Here is a 20,545-nt window from a genome sequence, read left to right on the forward strand (position 1 = left end):
ACATGGCAGATGAGGTTTAATGTTGAAAAATGTAAAGTAATGCACCTGGGGGCCAGAAACCAGAAAGCAAACTACTCACTAGGGGGGGAACCTCTGGGCGAGTCTAGGATGGAAAAGGACTTGGGGTTACTGGTAGACAACAGGCTTGGCAGTGGCATGCAATGCCAAGCCGCCGCAAGCAAAGCCAACAGAATACTGGGATGTATAAAAAAGGGGATTCACTCCAGAAATAAAGAGATTATTCTTCCGCTCTACAAGACTCTGGTCCGGCCACATCTGGAGTATGCTCTCCAGTTCTGGGCACCGGTCCTCAGGAAGGATGTGCTGGAACTGGAGAAAGTCCAGAGAAGGGCAACAAAAATAATTAGGGGAATGGAGGACATCAGCTATGAGGAAAGGCTACAAGCACTGAACCTATTCTCTCTGGAGAAGAGACGATTGAGGGGGGATATGATATCAATGTACAAATACTGTACTGGCGACCCTAGCATAAGGAACAAACTATTCAGAGAAAGGAGATACAATAAGACACGTGGCCACTCACTAAAACTAGAGGAAAGGCGGTTTAACCTTAAAGTGCGTAAGGGGTTCTTCACTGTAAGAGCGGTAAGGATGTGGAATTGTCTTCCACAAGCAGTGGTATCAGCAGGGAGCATTGATAGTTTCAAAAAACTATTAGATGGGCACCTTAGAGATCACAACATACAGGGGTATACAATGTACGGTTAAAAGCAAACACACACACACATCATAGGTTGAACTGGATGGACTGATGTCTTTTTTCAACCTCACTAACCATGTAACTATGTAAGAAGTAATGGTTTATTGTGAAAAGTAAGTGCACCCTTGGCATCAATAGCTGGTATTGCCCCCTCTCTAAAATTGACTGATATGGTTTTGACCACTTTCCTATGCAAAATTCCTTCAGTTGCAAGTTGTTTGTGGATTTTCTTGCATGAGTGGCCCATTTCAAACCTCCCCTCCAATCAACAACATTTCAATGGAAATCAAACAGGGCTTTGATTTGAGCAGACCATGACCCTCTATTTCTTACTTTTGAACTTTGTGGATTTGCTAGTGTACTTTGAAACATTTTTGTGTTTAAAGGTCTATTTTCAGTTCACCTTCAACTTTTACACAGATGGCCTCACATTCTCATCAAGCACACTTTGATACTAAGCAAAATGTGAAGTTGACCTGATGACTGTTAGTTGCCCAGGCCCTAATGCAGTAAAGCAATCTCAAACCATAACATTTTCACCACCATGCTTCATAGTTGTTATATTGTTCTTCTTTTGAATCCTTCCGACAAATATGTCCACTGTTACTATGACCAAATAACTCTATATATGTTTTACCAGTCTTCAGCACATTGTTCTCAAAGGACTGGCCTTTGCCTATATGTTTAATGGCAAGCAGTAATCTTCCTCTAATGTATTTTTTAAATAGCAAAGTTTTTTTCTTAGCAGACCTTTCATGCAGGTTGACTTTGTGCAATTTCTTCCTGATTGTAGACGCATGGCCTTTGACCCCCAACTGTTGCAAGGTGGGGGGAACCCCTGATTTAGATCATGAAAATGACCACACCATATCAATTGTTTGAGTCATTTGTTCATGCGTATTACCTTTATCTGTTGGCACCATTTGAATCAAGATGTAATGTTTGCCTGTTCAGAGTAAAAAAGTCAGTGATTTTCATTGGATGTACATAACTTTTCACATGCCTGTAGATATTTATTTTATTTATTACAGTTACTAATTTAGCTGTGTCAATTTACACAGCTCTTTACATATATATTGCACATGCACACCCCTTCATGTTTAACCCCTTCAACTCTGGAAGATTTACCTCTCTTAATGACTAGGCAATTTTTTGTGATAGGGCACTGCAGTACTTTAACTGACCATTGCACGGTCGTGCGACACTGTACCTAAATAAAATTTATGTCCCTTTTTTTTCCCCACAAATAGATTTTATCTTTTGGTGATATTTGGTCACCTCTGCGTTTTTTTTTTTTTGCACTATAAACAAAAAAAGACAGACAATTGTGAAAAAACCCAACATTTTTTACTTTCTGCTATACAACACATCCAATAACAAAATGTACAAAAAAAAAAAAAAAAATGTCTTTATCCATTTAGGGCAATATGTATTCTGCTACATTTTTTTGGTAAAAAAAATCCCAATTAGCGTATATTGATTGGTTTGCACAAAAGTTGAAGCATCCACAAACTATGGGATTTTTTTTATTTTACTAGTAATGGCAGTGATCAACGACTTATAGTGGGACTGCAATATTGTGGCGGTCAATTGGACACTAACTAACACTTTTGATACTTTTTTGGAAACCAGTGACACTAATAAAGTGATTGATACTAAAAATATGTACTGTCACTGTACTAATGACACTGGAAGAGGAGGGGATAACATCCAAGGCGATCAAGGGAGTAAATGTGTGCTCAACATGTGTTACTGTTTTTTTTACTAAGCAATGCGCTGTATTTTTCTTCCTGCTTTGCTGGGAGAAAAAAAAAAACAGCACATTGCTGCTGTCATGAGAGAGCCCTGTGTTTGTTTACATACACAGGGCTCTCTTTGGTAATTTCTGGAGCCGATCATCAGGTGCCGACAACCAATCAGCAGCCGGCACCTGCTGCTTGGTTCATGCTGCAGCTAATCACTGCACAGCTGGGGGTGCTGGAACGCGTGAGCACGCTCTCTTCCCCGGCGCAGATCACGTACTAGGTACATGTTTCAGCACAGAGCAGCCGTCCTGCCCATATCAGGACAATATCCCCCCGGACATTATCCCCCGGGCAATATCCCCTGAGACAATATCCCCCCCGGAAAACATCCCCCGGGCAATATTCCCCGGGACAATATCACCCCGGAAAACATCCCCCTGGACATAGGGTTAGGGTTAGAGGGGGGATATTGTCCAGGGAGGATATTGTCCGGGGGGATGTTTTCCAGGGGGGATTATGTCCAGGGGGATGTTTCCCAGGGGATATTGTCCGGGGGGATGTTTCCCAGGGGATATTGTCCGGGGGGATAATGTCCAGGGGATATTGTCCGGGGGGATATTGTCCGGGGGGATATTGTCCGGGGGGGATATTGTCCGGGGGGATATTGTCCTGCCACCCCGCCGCCCTGCCACCCTGCAACCCCCCAGCCCTGCCGCCCTGCCACAGTTTATATGTGGTGGGCAGTCGTACAGTGGATAATACAATTCTCCTTTGCATTACTATATTGAGTATGCAGAGAAAAGCAAATCACCCGGCTAATGCAAATGTCTGCTATATTTATTTTTAATGATGTATTTATTTGCTAGCAACTATCAAATGCGGCAGTTGTGGACACAAATAATACCCGGTTATTTAGAAAACATGAAATTAGAATAATTAAGAGAAACATATTTCTGGGATTGAGTTCCACTCTAATTATTGAAAACTAAGAACATGGCTGTGTTTTTGGCACTCGCTGGCTTGTGGCGCACAGGCTGGGTATCAGACAGCAATGTAATTTCTCACAACAGTCTCTCAATGGAAGAACTGCCAAGACAGCACGTTTTTCCAACTTTGTATTAATTGTTTACTCTAACTTGTTTTGACATGACAGTGGCCGTCTCAAAGTTATGTCAGTAATAATAAAATTGCTGTTTTCATTGTTATAGAAAGACAAGGAACGCTTTCTCTGCGCTCACTAAACTTGTGAACCGATGCCAGATATTACTCCTTTTCAGAAAACAAAATTCTAATTACCCCAAACAAATCACTCATATAAGCAAACACTATGGTTTTAATAGCTGAGACTGAATTAGTTAAGAATCATTCCGCAACCAATCTTTTTATTTTTAAATAGTTTTTTAAATTGTTTTGTGTCTGCAGTAAACACATTCTAAGAAAAAAAAAAATACCTACCACAGGCAGGATAGTCATGATTGGGACCGTTTCCTATTCCAAATAATTTTAGTGAAATATTAAAAAGGAATATTCATACAACGTCAATTGAATTGTTATATTAGTTATTTTACCATGACCACAAATAGTTGTGATTAATCAAAATATAAAAATAACAATAATAACAAATATAAGAAAAATAGTTGCGCTGAAAATTAAAATTTGTGTGCAATTGACAATCACAAATAACACATGATGCAGTGAAATGATAATAAAACATTGGTGAACATAACATCCGTGATAGGTCCAAATAATTGCTGAATCTTCCAAGTAAACCACGATAGGTAAATGTGATATAAATCCACCACTAAATGAAAATATCCTCCACCAGTAGGTAAATCTGCTTACCAGAGCCACCTGACCTCAAGGGTCAATAGCACTGGTAACACTCCACCAGGCAACCAAATCCAGGTAGGGGATCACAGGGCTCTCATCCAAGAAGGTCCATCAGAGCTCACATGGGAGCAGATAAGTAACCTGGATCACCGATTCCCGATCACACACCTGCCGAGATCAGACAGTTAAGGAGTATATTCCTATATATTTGGACTATCATGAGTGTTTTATTCACCAATGATTTATTATCATTTCACTGCATCATGTGTTATTTTGTGATTGTCAATTGCACACAAATTATCATTTTTAGCGCAACTACTTTTGTTATTTTTGTTTGGTTGGATGGTATCTCACTGTATAGTTGCAGCTCTGATTCATCATTATTTCCTTTAGTATTGTTTAGCGCAGTTATTTATCCCTTTTTGCATTAATCAAAATATACTTTACGCTTAAAAGCCAACTCCAGGAAAAATTATAAAACTGTAATATGGGTGCAACAATGCATGATCGCACAATTGTCATTCGAAGTGTGACATCGCTGAAAGCTGAATATTGGCCTGGGCAGGAAGGGGGAAAAGTGCCCGAAATTGAATTGGTTAACTTTACATTAAAGTGAATTTTGATTTTATCTATTGCTGGGCTTGTGGCCTGTTGACTTCCACAGGGCTGGGAGCAATCCTTTATTTGTTATTTGGTGCACATAAAGGCCACTTCACTGTAGACAGTTTAGTAGAGCTTAATAGTTTCAGTTTAATAATAGGTAAGGTTAAATTAAGGCCCTAGTCCATCCAGTTCAACCTGTGAATTGGTGAATGTTAGTTCATGAGGATAATCATTTCCCATATCCCTGCTTATTGCGTTCACTAAGATGCACATCCAAAAGTCTTTTAAAGCTATCAATACTTCCTGCTGCCACCACCGATTGTGGAAGAGAGTTCCATATCCTTATGGCCTTGACAGTGAAACATCCCCCTACGCAGCTTAAGGCTGAACAGCTTCTCCTCCAATCTCATTTTGTGGCCCCACGTCTTCTTACACTCCCTGAGACTGAATAGTTTCCTAACTACGCTAGCATAACCATTGAGGTATTTCGATTAGTGATCGGCTGATATCGTTTTTTTAGTGCCGATACCGATATTTTGGTCATCGGATATCAGTATCGGCCGATATTGGCTGATATTTTCGGATATTTAAAAAAAATATATTTTTATATTTTATTTGTCACAGGTACTGTTGTGGAGGAATCTGGGGGTCTAAAATACCCCAGAACCCTCCTCTGCACATTTTTTTAAACCTGGCGCCGAATACCCGGAAGTGATGTCATGACATCACTTCTGGGTTTTACATGGAGACCCGATCGGAGCCGAATGCGGCTTTGATTGGGTCTTCTCTTTGACGACCATCCGGTGGGATGGTAGACCCGGGTGAGCCACGGAAGGCGGTAGGGGGGGGGATGTCCCATCTCGCTCCTTGTAATGACAGCCGAGCAGCTTCTCAGCCGCATCGGTTGTCATTACAAGACAGCCGACCATCGGCTATGGACGCCGCTACGGGGGTGATGCCTCTAGCTGAAGGCATCACACCGGTACAGCACTTTCCTGGAATATCGTTAATATTGGTAACTTGAGCGATTCCGATATATATCGGGGAAAGTGTATATCGGCCCCCGATATATCGGCTTTGCCGATAAGCGGTTGATTCCTAATTTGCATATAGCTATCATATCTCCTCTCAAGCGTCTCTTCTTGAGGTAGAATACATTCAGTGATTGTAGACGTTTCTTGTAATTGAGGTCTTCCAGATCCCCTTATTAATTTTGTTGCCCTTTTCTGGACTCTCTCCAGTTCCAGCACATCCTTCCTGAGAATTGGTGAGCAGACCTGGACAGAATACTCCAGATGTGGCCGAACCAGAATTTTATGAGGTGGTAGAATTATCGTTTTAACTCTGGAGTAAATTCCCTTTTTAATGCATGCTAATAGTCTGCTAGCTTTGCTTGCTGCAGCTTGACATTACCTGCTATTGCTCAGTCTGTCCTCAACTAGGATCCCCAGATCTTTCTCCATCCTTGATTCCCCTAAAGGTTTTCCCCCTAGTGAGTAACTTGTGTTTATATGTTTAGCCCTTAAGTGCATTACTTTACAGTTTTCAACATTAAATCTAATTTGCCAATATCGTTGCCCACCCCACAGAGCCTTGAGGTACCCCACTTACCACTCCAGACCAGTCTTACCAATCCAGAGTACACGTTATTTATCACCACCCTTTGGATGCACCCCTGTAACCAGTTTTGTATTCATGAACAAACTCTATGGTCCATGCCTATAATCCTCAATTTGTAAACTAGACATCTATGGGGGGCTGTCTCAAATGCTTTTGCAGACTCCAGATACACCACATCTTCAGGCCTACCTTTATCTTTGTTTAGATGGCAGCTCACTTCCTTGTGGAACAGCATCACAAAATCAGGTTCAGTTTGTGCCTTACAGATCCTTTGAGTGTGTATCACAGCTCATAGGGAAGTGTCGAGTACACAATTACTAAGTCATAAATGCTTCTCATTAACAGGTTGTCAGGGGTACCCTATCATAGCATTGTCAGACTGTCCGTTGTGTTATTTCAATATCTGATCTGTTGTTTATGACCTCTGCCCTTTTCTCTATTTGTATGTAGGAACAAATTAAATCTAATTTAGTCCACTAAGTAATTGAATTGTGTAAAGACACAACAAATGGTATCACAGTATTTGATTACCATTTTAAAACTTGTACACTGCACAGTTTATATTGTTGCATAAGACCTTACAATGGCTTAGTGGATAGCACATTGGTCTGCATTGAGTTTGTATTTCTCCCTGTGCTAGCTTGGGTTTCCTCCCACAATCTGAAGACATGATGGATGTTTGCATGTGAGATAGGGACCTTAAATTGGAATTGATATAAATGTACAGTACACAAAGTGCTGCGTAATATGTCCATGCTATATTAATGCCTATAATAAATAAATAAATGTCAAAAGAGCACAGTATGTAAGAGATTTATGAGTGCAGGCTCAGTACAACCACTAAGAATCGTTTACTCCTCTGGCCTAGGCAAAGTGATAGCCGATGCTGCTGTAATGTTATATTGTGCTGAATAAGACCAATGTATACTGTATGTAAGAGCGGTATTAGACCCCAATACATAAACGTATTATATTGCAGCTTACCAAACTTTAAATGGGCTGCTTGCCTTTTGTTTTTCCTTTTTTTACACCTGGTGATCTGGCCAACAACACGCTTCCTGCCTTATAATGTCTCCGCTTTGAACAGAGGAGCAACAGAGACTCTTTTGGACAGAAATATTTTCAGTCTGGGGAGAGAGTGGTGTTGGATGCATTAGCAGATTTGGATAGACTTGACCAACAAAAATAAAGTGATTGCAAAGCATCCAATTAAAAAAACAATATAAAGTAATAAACATGTCATACTCACCTGCCCTACACAATGGTTCCATTCCTCTTCTTCTGGGGCCCCTATCTGCACTCCTGCCTCCTATTCTTCGATGAGAGCCCCCATAGAAAGCTGCTTTCTATAGGGGTATTCATGCAGGCTTGCTCCCGAACCCCAATGCCTGTATCTATAGACACAGATAGCTTGGCTCAGCCCTGCCCCACACTCCCTCTTCATTGGAATGGATTGACAGGGGCAGGAGCCAATGGCTCTGCTGCTATTAATCTGCCCAATTAAAAGGGAGAGAGGCAGGAAAGTCTCTGCTCTAGTGCACAGTGCTGGATTGAGATCAGGCTCAGGTAAGTATAAGGGGGTAAATCCTCTGCAACAGCAGGTTTTTACTTTACTCCATAGAATACATTAAGGTAAAAAGCCTGAAGCCTTTACAACCACTTTAAAGGATAAGTTCACCTTTTAATAAAAAAATAAATGCACATTTTTTTGCAGGTAAAAAAGTGTGCATTTATTATTTTTGTTTTGGGAGGCTTTAAAGCATTGCACCAGTGAATAGCCGATCACTAATGCCATGCAGGTCTCCTGCAGATCTGCAAAGTGTTTTGGCTTGCTCGTAGGGGGCGGTGCATTTATAAAATGTTACATGTTACACCCTGAATTTGGGTGTAACATAATATGAAAGGTGAACTTATCCTTTACCCACTTGAAGCCCATGCTATAGCCGAAAGATGGCCACAACCCGGGCTTCAAATGCTAGGAGGGCGTACATGGACGTCCTCCCATTCTTGCGCCACCTGTGCACACTCTGGGGTGGCACACTCTGTGATTGCCAAGACCTTGGGACTCAGCTATTCACAGAGCAGGATAAAGTGCCAAACACTGTAGGCCTTTTGCCACATGATAAGCTGTGAGCCAATGACAGCTGATCACAGAAATAAACAGAACCGGTTACCGGCTTTTTTTTTTCTTCACATTGCCAGCTTGAAAAAAAAAGAAAGCCGTTAACCGGCTTCTGTTAGAGCAGTGGTTCTCAACTCCAGTCCTCAGGACCCACTAACAGGCCAGATTTTAAGTATTACCTTGGGGAGATGCAGACTAGAGTACTGCAATCATTGAGCAGCAAATGATATCACCTGGGATGTATTTCAGTTATCTTGCAAACCTGGCCTGTTAGTGGGCCCTGAGGACCGGAGTTGAGAACCACTGTGTTAGAGGCAGTGCTGTATCTTGGCCTAGGCCAACAAGGCCCAGGCCTAGGGCGGCACTTTGAAGCAAAAAAGCTGCACCCCGCACACAAAAAAACAGCCTCCTTCCAGCTCCCACACAAAAAGGGTCCCCGCCGGCTTGTGCTACACTTTTAGTATAGTGCCAGTCTTATGGGGTAAACTGGGCCAGAGGGCAGGGTCCAGGAGACAAATCAGTCTGGTACCCCCATAAAGCGGTCACACTGCTACCTACCGGTATGATAATACCGGCCGGTCAGGACATTCAGACAGACTGCAGGCTGCCGACCACACTTAATTCAACTGGCCTGACGGCCGCCAATGCTGATAAGTGTGGCACTGCAGCCTAATGCTCCACATACCCTCCTCTGCCCCCAGGGATGGCAGGCATCATGTCAATAATATAATTTAATTTCTTTAAACATCCTTGTCCTTGAGCGAGCATACTGAATTGCATCATATACAATTAAGACTTTTAATTGTATACGATTTCAATAATATTTTGGACTTGCTCACCTCAAATGTGCTATCGCAATATGTCACTGGGTTAGTAAGATTACTCCAATCTTATAAGATATTTTGACTTGTGTTTGGTGCCACTGATTATTTCACTTATTTGTATAATGACTCTGGACTTCCTGGTCATTATACAAATACAGTAAGTGAAATAAGCCTATGATTACAATCAGTGGCAGCAAACACAAGTCCAAATATCCTAAAAGAAAGGAGTAATCTTACTAATAAGGCTGCACTGATGGGCACTGATATGCTGCACTGATGGTCAATAATATGCTGCTCTGATGGCCACTGATGAGGCGGGAATGGTGGGTACTGATAAACTGCACTGATGATCACTAATGAGGCTTCACTGATAAGGCAGCACTGCTATGCTGCACTGATGGGCACTAATGAGGCTGAACTTATGGGAACTGATGTGGCTGCCCTGATTGGCTGTGGTTGTGGTCTGTGTTGTCCAGATGACAGGGTGGGTCATAAACAGGAAGGGGTGTGGCTTTTACAGGAAGGGGTGGGTCATATTTTAATTAGGGGGTGCACAAGTTTAGTCAGGCCTAGGGCAGCACAAACCCTAAATACACCACTGGTTAGAGGTACATCCGTCCCCTAAGTGCCCCCCAGTGCCCACTCAAGCTAATACTTTTTGAGCAGTTACGTCAACCATTTTTTTCTTTTTTGGGATAAAAAATATAAATGAATAAAAGCTGACCATTGTAAACACCTCTATCTCTCTATCAGCATTACATGGTTTGTCTCAACACTTTAACTAAAGTGGACAAGGGGTCCCCCTGGATTGTGGGATTTTAGCGGCAAATACGCTTCCACAAGAGAGTAAAATTTAAATCATTTTATTAACAAAAAAACATATTAAAATTGATCTGTAAAAGATCTAGAATGTAGACATATTACAATATATATAGAAGGTGTGTATAGATATAAAACCAAAACAGTAAAGATGATAGTGATACATATACTCAATGGCATATGTTTTGCGTTGAAGGAAATCCTCCCTCCCGACGCGTTTCAGGCACGCAGGCCTTTCTTCAGGGGTCTGGATGCGGAGAGATTTTGATTTCCTACATAACATAGTGGATAGCAGTTCTGTTAGTTACATAGGTAATAGTACGTTAAATACATAATCATATGAGGGTATAACCACACAAGTGCCGACCGTCAAGCAGTGGTTCCAGCGCCTCTCCAAGGTTGCGGAAATGGAAGAGCTCATAGCCGTCGCAAGAGATGCCCCTTCCAAACATTACAAAAAATGGGCATGCTGGATTGACTATACTTCCACACCGGAATACTCCCGACTTTGTCAGTAATGACCCTGTGGTACCATTCTCACTGACCTCATGGGTGCTTCGTTCTTTCTGCTTTTCATTGTCTCCTCCCCTCCCCCCCCCTTTTTTTTTTTTTTTCTTTCTCTTCCTCCTTGTCCTCCCCTCCCCGCCCCCCTTTTCCCGTCTCCCTTTCCCTCCTTGTCGGTCCTCCGCTGGAAGCCTTGTTGTCTCTGGGCGGGCCCGGACAACTGGCTCCCCCCTTTTTCTGCACATCCTCCTGGCTTTGTCGTCATTTCCCCCCCCCCCGGACGACCCCCCCTGTCACCCGTCCCTGGGTTTTTGACCACCCAGGCCATGGGTCTCGACTCGGACTTGCCCGACTTGTTTGCGTGGTTCTCCTGACGATTTGCATTCCTTTTTGGTGTCTACTTCTTCTTCTTCCACTTCCACCACTCATTTCCTTTCCACTTCCAATTCCTGTTTGTATGGATGCGCTTCACAGGGTGGAGTTGTCCCGATCCCCCTTGGTTATTAATGATGTTTGCTTTATGCATTTATACACTGTTACTTTTACCAAAGTTGGCTGATTGTTTGTTTGTAACTTTGCAATCTTTCTGCATAATGCTGTACGATCTCTTTGTCTACTTTGGCTGTTTGCCTGTTTGTACCATTATATTTTTTATACACCAATAAACTATTAAAAAAAAAAAAAAAAAAAATGAGGGTATAACAGAATAGTTAGACATTACATACATGAATATCAGTTATTGTACAGTGGATTGATTCTGAGTGTGGCAAGAGAGTCACAGCTGATAAAAGCAGAGAAGGGAGAGGTCCGCTGTATGGGGTGCCGACAGTGCACCAAAGGAGGCCCTAGAGGTGCTGATTCTCCCGCATGTTGCCCCAGCAAGGATACCTATTAGAAGGTCTCAATGGCGTCTGTGTTTGCATATATAGGGGGGATATATGACGTGTTACTTTGTTTAGAAATATCCTGCAGGTTATAGGTGAAGTATATACTATAGTAAGACGGAAGGTATACCTTGTGGAAATACTCGTACGTTTGTAAAGGCAAAATCTTGTTTTAAGAGGGTCCGAGTGGTAAAGGAGTATGTTTCCAATCGGAAATCACCTTCCTGCAATGAATATATTCTTATGTGAATACTGGTCTATGGGTAACATATTTTTGAAATTGTAGGATCTGTGTTGCATCATACCTTGGTATGTCAGTGGGTAGATGACACGGTGGTCAGGTCCTCCAAAAAATCGGCGTTATGGGGGTCCGGTGTTCCCCCAAACAAGATATGTGTGAGGATAGGGTGGTCCCAGGAAAGGTGCTAAAATGGGGACATGTATTGTTATATATCACTGTTGATCACATCTTCATACATTATATGGAGTAAAATAGTGCAGAAGTGGAAGTTCAAACGTGTCCTGTCCAACACTTTAACTGCCACTTATTGCTGGACAGTTTAATCTGGCAAAGTAAGTCGAAAAATATCAAACTGGTCAGATCATCAGGTGAAAATAAAGGAAAAAAGCTAAATAAAAAATATCAAATTCATCCATTACATCTAAGAATTGGTAAGCTGCAATATAATATATGTTTGTTTTTGGGTTTTGTAGTTTTCATCAATTCCTGACATAATACATTCCTTTTGTCTATTACAGTTTGTTAAAAAGCAACAAAATCATGAATTCAAAAAAGAATTCAAAACATGTACCTGCATCTGCGCTTTCTTTTGTCTTTCCCGAGTCTGCACTGAGAATCCGCTAACCTCATGCAGGATATCTGCTGACATGGATTGTGTTTAGGAGATAGGGCCTGGACAGACCTTTGATAAGCTACAGTATGTTGACAGCGTTAATTATCTGTGCATTGGCTATCAAGTGTGTCTGCTTAGTTGTATATCTAAATTGATCATAATCACCTTTACTTTGGAAGAGTAAATAAACAAGTGCATTAAACCAAGTGATTATATGGAGGTTGTTGACTGCAGTGCAATTTGCTGAAATCCCACTTTTGTTTAGAAGTCGCAGACTTTTATATCATTACAAGGAAAAGATAAATGTGAATCTACGCTGATGGGAAATTCCTTTTACCTGCCAGGCTTTACAGTAGCTCTGCAGATAGCTTGACTACGTGTTGTTATCTTTTCTTTACAGTATTTTAGCAAAGAGGTTTTTTTTTTGTTCTTTAGGCCCTTCAGCATAACCTGACTTCTTTATTGACTTCTTTAGTACCGTCAATTACACTTGAGTAGTTTTCCTGAACATGTAAGAGCATGCTAAAGGAAATGGAAAAAAAAATGTTTTTATATCTTTTTGTTGTATGTTGTATTATTACATGCTTCTATGTCAGTTAACATAACCTGCAGAATCGTTATGTTAGAGTATAAATCTCTATAATACAAGCTTCATCTGTGCGATAAAAACAGTAATTCAGGTTGCATAGTTGGAAGCAGGAACATAAATATATATTTGTGCCGCATACTTCATGATTATTATATTTCTGGCTTAAAGCAGAACTCAAGGAAGGAATACTAACCTTTCCTCCAACAGTCCCTGTCTCTCGCCGGCACCGGTATCTTCTTGCGTGTGACTTTTTTTGGCCATCTTAATTGACCGGCACGCTCAATAATGTCCCTTCTGCACATGTGAGGGAGCTAGGCGTCCCGGCACAAAGGCTGAGCTGCGCATGTGCAGGAGCTAGTCATACAAAGGCTGAGCTGCGCATGTGCAGGAGCTAGTCATACAAAGGCTGAGCTGCGCATGTGCAGGAGCTAGTCATACAAAGGCTGAGCTGTGCGTGTGCAGGAGCTAGTCATACAAAGGCTGAGCTGTGCGTGTGCAGGAGCTAGTCATACAAAGGCTGAGCTGTGCGTGTGCAGGAGCTAGTCATACAAAGGCTGAGCTGTGCGTGTGCATGAGCTAGTCATACAAAGGCTGAGCTGTGCATGTGCAGGAGCTAGTCATACAAAGGCTGAGCTGTGCGTGTGCAGGAGCTAGTCATACAAAGGCTGAGCTGTGCGTGTGCAGGAGCTAGTCATACAAAGGCTGAGCTGCGCATGTGCAGGAGCTAGTCATACAAAGGCTAAGCTGTGCGTGTGCAGGAGCTAGTCATACAAAGGCTGAGCTGTGCGTGTGCAGGAGCTAGTCATACAAAGGCTGAGCTGTGCGTGTGCAGGAGCTAGTCATACAAAGGCTGAGCTGTGCGTGTGCAGGAGCTAGTCATACAAAAGCTGAGCTGTGCGTGTGCAGGAGCTAGTCATACAAAGGCTGAGCTGCGCATATGCAGGAGCTAGTCATACAAAGGCAGAACTGCGCATGTGCAGGAGCTAGTCATACAAAGGCTAAGCTGCGCATGTGCAGGAGCTAGGAAACGCTGCAAGCAGACAGGTAGGTGTGTTTTATTGCGCAATTGCATGTCTCTTCTGCACTAAAAAGCCTGCCTCCTTACAGTACATAACAGTAGAATTGTAAAGCGTAACTCCACTTTTGTTGAGAAAAAAACATTCCCCCCTGGGTGATCTCTGTACATTACACGAGTTATAACAACCTGTGTTGCAGATTCCTACCTTTTTCTGAAGAAATTCCTGTGTGTTTCTCTGTGTCCATGTGGGAAAGTGAGTCTAATGGGAGTGGTTCCAGGATTATCAACCAGCTGTGCATCTGCAGAGCTCTAATAATTAAAGTTGCAGGGCCTGCATCCCTTTGAATGTGATTTCCTATTGGGAGAATCTCACCAAAAATGAATTTTTTGTTGCAGGGGATGCCAGAAATCTGACTTGTATCTTAGTGCAGACTTCTGGGAAAATTGGTGAGCCAATCACACAAGCAGGAAATTATGTTTCTGGGGTGTGGTCAGTACACATTCTGTGTACAAAATCGAACATGCGTAGTGCTGTCCAGTGGGCGGGACTAGGACGCTGGACATCACCATGCATGCTCATTGCTCAATTCATGCTCGCGGCTTTGACTGTGACAGCCGGAGGTGAAGAGCACACATATTAGATGCTGGAACCCTTAGTGTCAGGCAGACACTTGCTCAATGAGAGTTTTTATATTTACTTAGAAATAAACAAAGAATCTTTTTTATGGAATTACGCTATGTGGATTTATTTTTCCTCCTCCAATATGGTATATCCCTATCTGCTCCTATGAGAGTGTCTGTGTGAGGGGGACAACACATAGTGGACTGTGGACCTGCTTGCTGGATACATATATCAAATGGCGCAATAGCTGGTTTGTAATTTTATCAGCCACTCCATCTGGTGAGTCATTTTGGGGTGATTGGTGAAAGGAGCACACTGGGTGCGGTTTGGCATACAATATTTCACAGAAGATTCGTCGCACAGAATATATTCACTTTTATACACTTTAATTGAATGCTTTTGGGACTTTATTTGAAATATTAATGTATAGAAATTGTTTATGAATTTTTTGTGATTTTTATATATTTATTTTTCTCTATTATTTTTTTAATGGATATGAATTGTTTTGTTATCCCACATTTAGGCCCCGTTCACATACAAGCGACGCTACTTCGCACCGCGACCTCGGAGGTCGCGGTGCGAGCAGCGCGCCGCGACCTCGGAGCGGCCGCCACGGACTTCATAACATTGAAGTCTATGGCGGTCGCCTCCTGGTCGCCCCAAAGAAGCTCCGGACCTTTTTCTAAGTTGGAGCGACTTGTGTCGCTCCTATTAGAACGGGTCCGCAGCTTCCCTATGGGAGGCAACCTACGGCGACCTGTGAGGCGACCAGGTCGCCTCACAGGTCGCCTTAGTGTGAACGGGGACTTATTCCACTGATTTTTTTCACTGATATGAATTGTTTTTTTTTTATAACATATTTTTTCTATTTTTTTCAATTTTTTCATCACTATTTTTAACATATTTTTTCACTGATTATTAGAGAAAGTTTTTTTCATTTCTCTATAATTATTATTATTTGGTATGATTGTTGCACTTGGACTTTTTTGTAAGATATTAGGATATATATGATGGTAAAGTAGATTTGCACTGATTTTATTTTTTGTTGATCCACTTTAAGCTGCACATTTCTGCAGATCATTAGCCACAACTACATATTTCTAGATTGTAATTAGCAGCCACTGGTCATTCTTGGCGCTAGATCCCCCATTTTTTTTTTACAATATGACTTGTGTCTCAATTGTATACGCTATTTCTTTTTTTTCTTTATTTCCTATTTTTTTCCCAACAAAAGTGGAGTTACCCTTTAAGGACAATCCCTGGAATTTTGAAAGAGTTTCATAGATTTCTTTCACTCCTCCTTACAACAAATTTCGGTGCAGGCCATAGACTTTTGCACCTGTCAGGAACAGGTACATAAATATGTAGTATAAAGGGGGTGGCACCAAGACCAGAGTGTCCATACTGCAGGCACTCCATCCTCGGTGCATTTTCTAGCCTCTTCCTAGCTTGGACAATGTTGGCTGTGCAGCTGACAGTCTCAGCAACCAATACCTTTATACCAGGCCTCATACTTGGCCTCATACCAGGCCTCATACCGGGCCTCATAACAGGCCTCATACCGGGCCCCATACTGGGCCTCATACCAGACCTCATACCTGGCCTCATACCAGACCTCATACTTGGCCTCATACAAGTTCTCATACCAGGCCTGATACCGGGCCTCATACCAGGCCTCATACTAGGTCTCATACCGGGCCTCATACCAGGCCTCATACCAGACCTCATTCAGCTGCTATCTAGGAAATTACAAGCCCAAATCCAAAAAAGTTGGGACACTGTACAAATTGTGAGGAAAAAAGAAATGGACTAATTTACAAATCTCATAATCTTATATTTTATTCACAGTATAATATAGATAACATATCAAATGTTGAAAGTGAAACATTTTGAAATGTCATGCCAAATATTGGCTCATTTTGGATTTCATGAGAGCTGCACATTCCAAAAAAGTTGAGACAGGTAGCAATAAGAGGCCAGAAATGTTAAATGTACATATAAGGAACAGCTGGAGGACCAATTTGCAACTTATTAGGTCAATTGGTAACATGATTGGGTAAAAAAAGAGCCTCTCATTGTTGCAGTGTCTCTCAGAAGTCAAGATGCGCAGAGGATCACCAATTCCCTCAATGCTGCGGCGAAAAATAGTGGAGCAATATCAGAAAGGAGTTTCTCAGCGAAAATTTTGAAAAAGTTTGGAGTTATCATCATCTACAGTACATAATATCATCCAAAGATTCCGAGAATCTGGAACAATCTCTGTGCGTAAAGGTCAAGGCCGGAAAACCATACTGGATGTCCGTGATATTCGGGCCCTTAGACGACACTGCATCACATACAGGAATGTTACTGTAATGGACTCAGGAATACTTCCAGAAAACATTGTCGGTGAACACAATCCACCGTGCCATTCGCCGTTCATGTCTAAAACTCTATAGGCCAAAAAAGAAGCCATATCTAAACATGATCCAGAAGCGCAGGCTTTTTCTCTGGGCAAGGCTCATTTAAAATGGACTGTGGCAAAGTGGAAAACTGTTCTGTGGTCAGACGAATCAAAATTTGAAGTTCTTTTTGGAAAACTGGAACGCCATGTCATCCGGACTAAAGAGGATAAGGACAACCCAAGTTATTAGCGCTCAATTCAGAAGCCTGCATCTCTGATGGTATGGGGTTGCATGAGTGTGTGTGGCATGGGCAGCTTAGCCATCTGGAAAGGCACCATCAATGCTGAAAGGTATATCCAAGTTCTAGAACAACATATGCTCCCATCCAGACATTGTCTCTTTCAGGGAAGACCTTGCATTTTCCAACATGACAATGCCAGATCACATACTGCATCAATTACAACATCATGGCTGCGTAGAAGAAGGATCCGGGTACTGAATTGGGCAGCCTGCAGTCCAGATCTTTCACCCATAGAAAACATTTGGCGCATCATAAAGAGGAAGATGCGACAAAGAAGACCTAAGACAGTTGAGCAACTAGAAGCCTGTATTAGACAAGAATGGGAAACATTCCTATTCCTAAACTTGAGCAACTTGTCTCCTCAGTCCCCAGATGTTTGCAGACTGATATAAAAAGAAGAGGGGATGCCACACAGTGGTAAACAAGACCTTGTCCCAACTTTTTTGAGATGTGTTGATGCCATGAAATTTAAAATCAACTTATTTTTCCCTTTAAATTATACATTTTCTCAGTTTAAACATTTGATATGTCATCTATGTTGTATTCTGAATAAAATATTGAAATTTGAAATTTCCACATCATTGCATTCTGTTTTTATTCACAATTTGTACAGTGTCCCCCAAAGTAGTACAGGACCCTTTTTCTAAGTTGGAGCGACTTGTGTTGCTCCTATTAGAACGGGTCCTGTGCTAATCTATGGCAGGCGACCCACGGCGACTTGTCAGGTGACCAGGTCGCCTGACAAGTCGCCCCAGTGTGAACCGGCTCTCAATCTTACTGGTAACTTTGGACAATACAGACAGTTCCTAATAAAGACACTGATAATTAAATTAAATAAAAGCCCACCTGGTCCAGGGCCTTGGCAATGTATACCAAATCTAAGAAGTATTAATTTTGTCAACTGAAATATTCAGATGACTAAAATATGACTAAAACAAAAGTGACATTTTAGTAAAATGACTAAAATACGACTAAAACTAAAGTGACATTTTAGTAAAAAGACTATTACTAAAACTAAATTGAATTTATATCACAACAGCTAAGTATGTGTTTGTACTGCATTTTCAAGCCTTAATACCATAAGTAATCAAAAGAGATTTTTACTCCAGGTGTAAATAATGTTTGGCAGTTCTAAAGAAATAATGCATTAAAATGTAACTAAACCCGTTAGATTTTAGTCAACTAAAATGTACTGGAGATTTTAGATACGACTAAAACTAAAATGGATTTTTAGTCAAAAGACTAAAATACGACTAAAATGACATTTTAGTCAAAAGACTATAACTAAAACTAAATCGCAATTTAATGTCAAAATTAAGGCTGAAGACATGGTCAAGCTGGAGCAGATATTGCCTTTTTTTCGAGTGTGCTACAATAAATACACTGTGCACCATATAGTCATATTTTGACTACATAGGGGATTGCCTTTTAGATGATATCTTATATCGTGCCTCATGTATTGAATAATCGGAAAGAAGAACAACTAAGGTAAAGTAGGCCTGAATTGAAAAAGGTGAGCTCTGCTATGTTCTAAGACTATGCCTGCTGGTCACCATAAACCACCCCCTGCAATGAGAAGGCCCTGCATGCAAGTTGAAGGAGAGCGGCAGCAGGCACCGTGTTCTGGAATGGAGAGCGTTACGGCCCTGCCAATCTATTACAGGTAGTATTGGGCACAATCTATCACAGGCTGGGGGGTAAGGAAAATCTATTTCTATTATTTGACTGCTGTGAAGATAAGTCAAGTCTCAAATCAAGCTGTGCTCTCTGGCAGGGCTGTGTAACTCTCAATAATGAATTGACAAAAATACAAATCCTTTGGCATGTAAAAGTTGTGTTTTTTTATTTAGTTTAACATATCCGTGTCATTGAAAGATATATTTCATTGCGCACAGTAAATAAGAATAATATTATATTGGTTTATCTTATAATATATATGGAACAGCCATAGTTTGGGATAGAACAACATACATGCATATACCAATGCCGATGTTGTTCTTTTATTCATTTTGCATTGATCTTTGTGATTAAAATAGGAAATTATGGATGAATATATAACTTTCCAGAAATTGCATTGTAAGCCCTGAATTATTCTTCTTGTAATTGTTTTTTTTTTTACTCAATGTAAGGTCAATTGAATCACTAAGTGCTGTCAAATAGCACATCCATAACCCATAACCACCATCACCTGGAGAAACATAACTAACACATTAAATCACTATCTTAAACACGAAGTGCAGATCACATTCGCAGAGGAGGTCACGTCATGCCCAATCAACCAACCTTTTAAGATCTGTAGCAGACACATTAGTATTTGATACCAGATATCATTGGCAGCACCGCTCAAGATTCCCGCCACGAGTCAATTCTAAGTATTTGTTGGACAAGCCTATGAATAATTTCTTTGAAAGCTGGAATTGTATGCTCCATGTGTGTGGCTCTGAAGATTACCTTTCTTTTTTTTTAGTTCATGGTTTAAGAAATCTGGTGAAGCATATTACTGAGAAGACAGAACAAATTCCTTTCTTGCCTGTAGCAGCATGTATTTGTTGGAGACTCTATAGAGAGTGCAGGACTGCAGTGACAAGTTCCTAAATGCTTTAGATGTGTCTTCTGGATGCGGGCAGCGAGGAGATCAGTATCCTATGCTCTGAGTGACTTGTTGAGCACAATCATACCTGTTATAGTTGTAATTCAGTCTTATCTGGGGAATTCCACCACTAGCATCTTTTTTTTTTAATGTTTGTAGACTTTAATAAACTTTCTATAACCACATATAAAAATTACAGCCAAAAGGGTTTTAAAGCAAACCCGTGCTTTGCCCATGAAAGACAAAGCAACTGTTTTAATGCCACCTTAACCACTTGCCTACTGGGCACTTTTATCCCCTACCTGCCCAGGTTTTTAGCTTTCAATGCTGTCACATTTTGAATGACAATTGCACGGTCATGAGACACTGTACCCAAATCCACATTTTTATCATTTTTTTCACACAAATAGAGCTTTCTTTTGGTGGTGTTTTATCACTGCTGGGTTTTTCATTTTTTTGCGGAAAAAAAACAAAGCATACCAAACGTTTTGTAAAAAAAAATTCGGTAAATTTTG

The sequence above is a fragment of the Pelophylax lessonae genome (assembly GCF_965119305.1).
Source record: "Pelophylax lessonae genome assembly, chromosome: 5".
In the NCBI taxonomy this organism is placed as follows: Eukaryota; Metazoa; Chordata; class Amphibia; order Anura; family Ranidae; genus Pelophylax; species Pelophylax lessonae.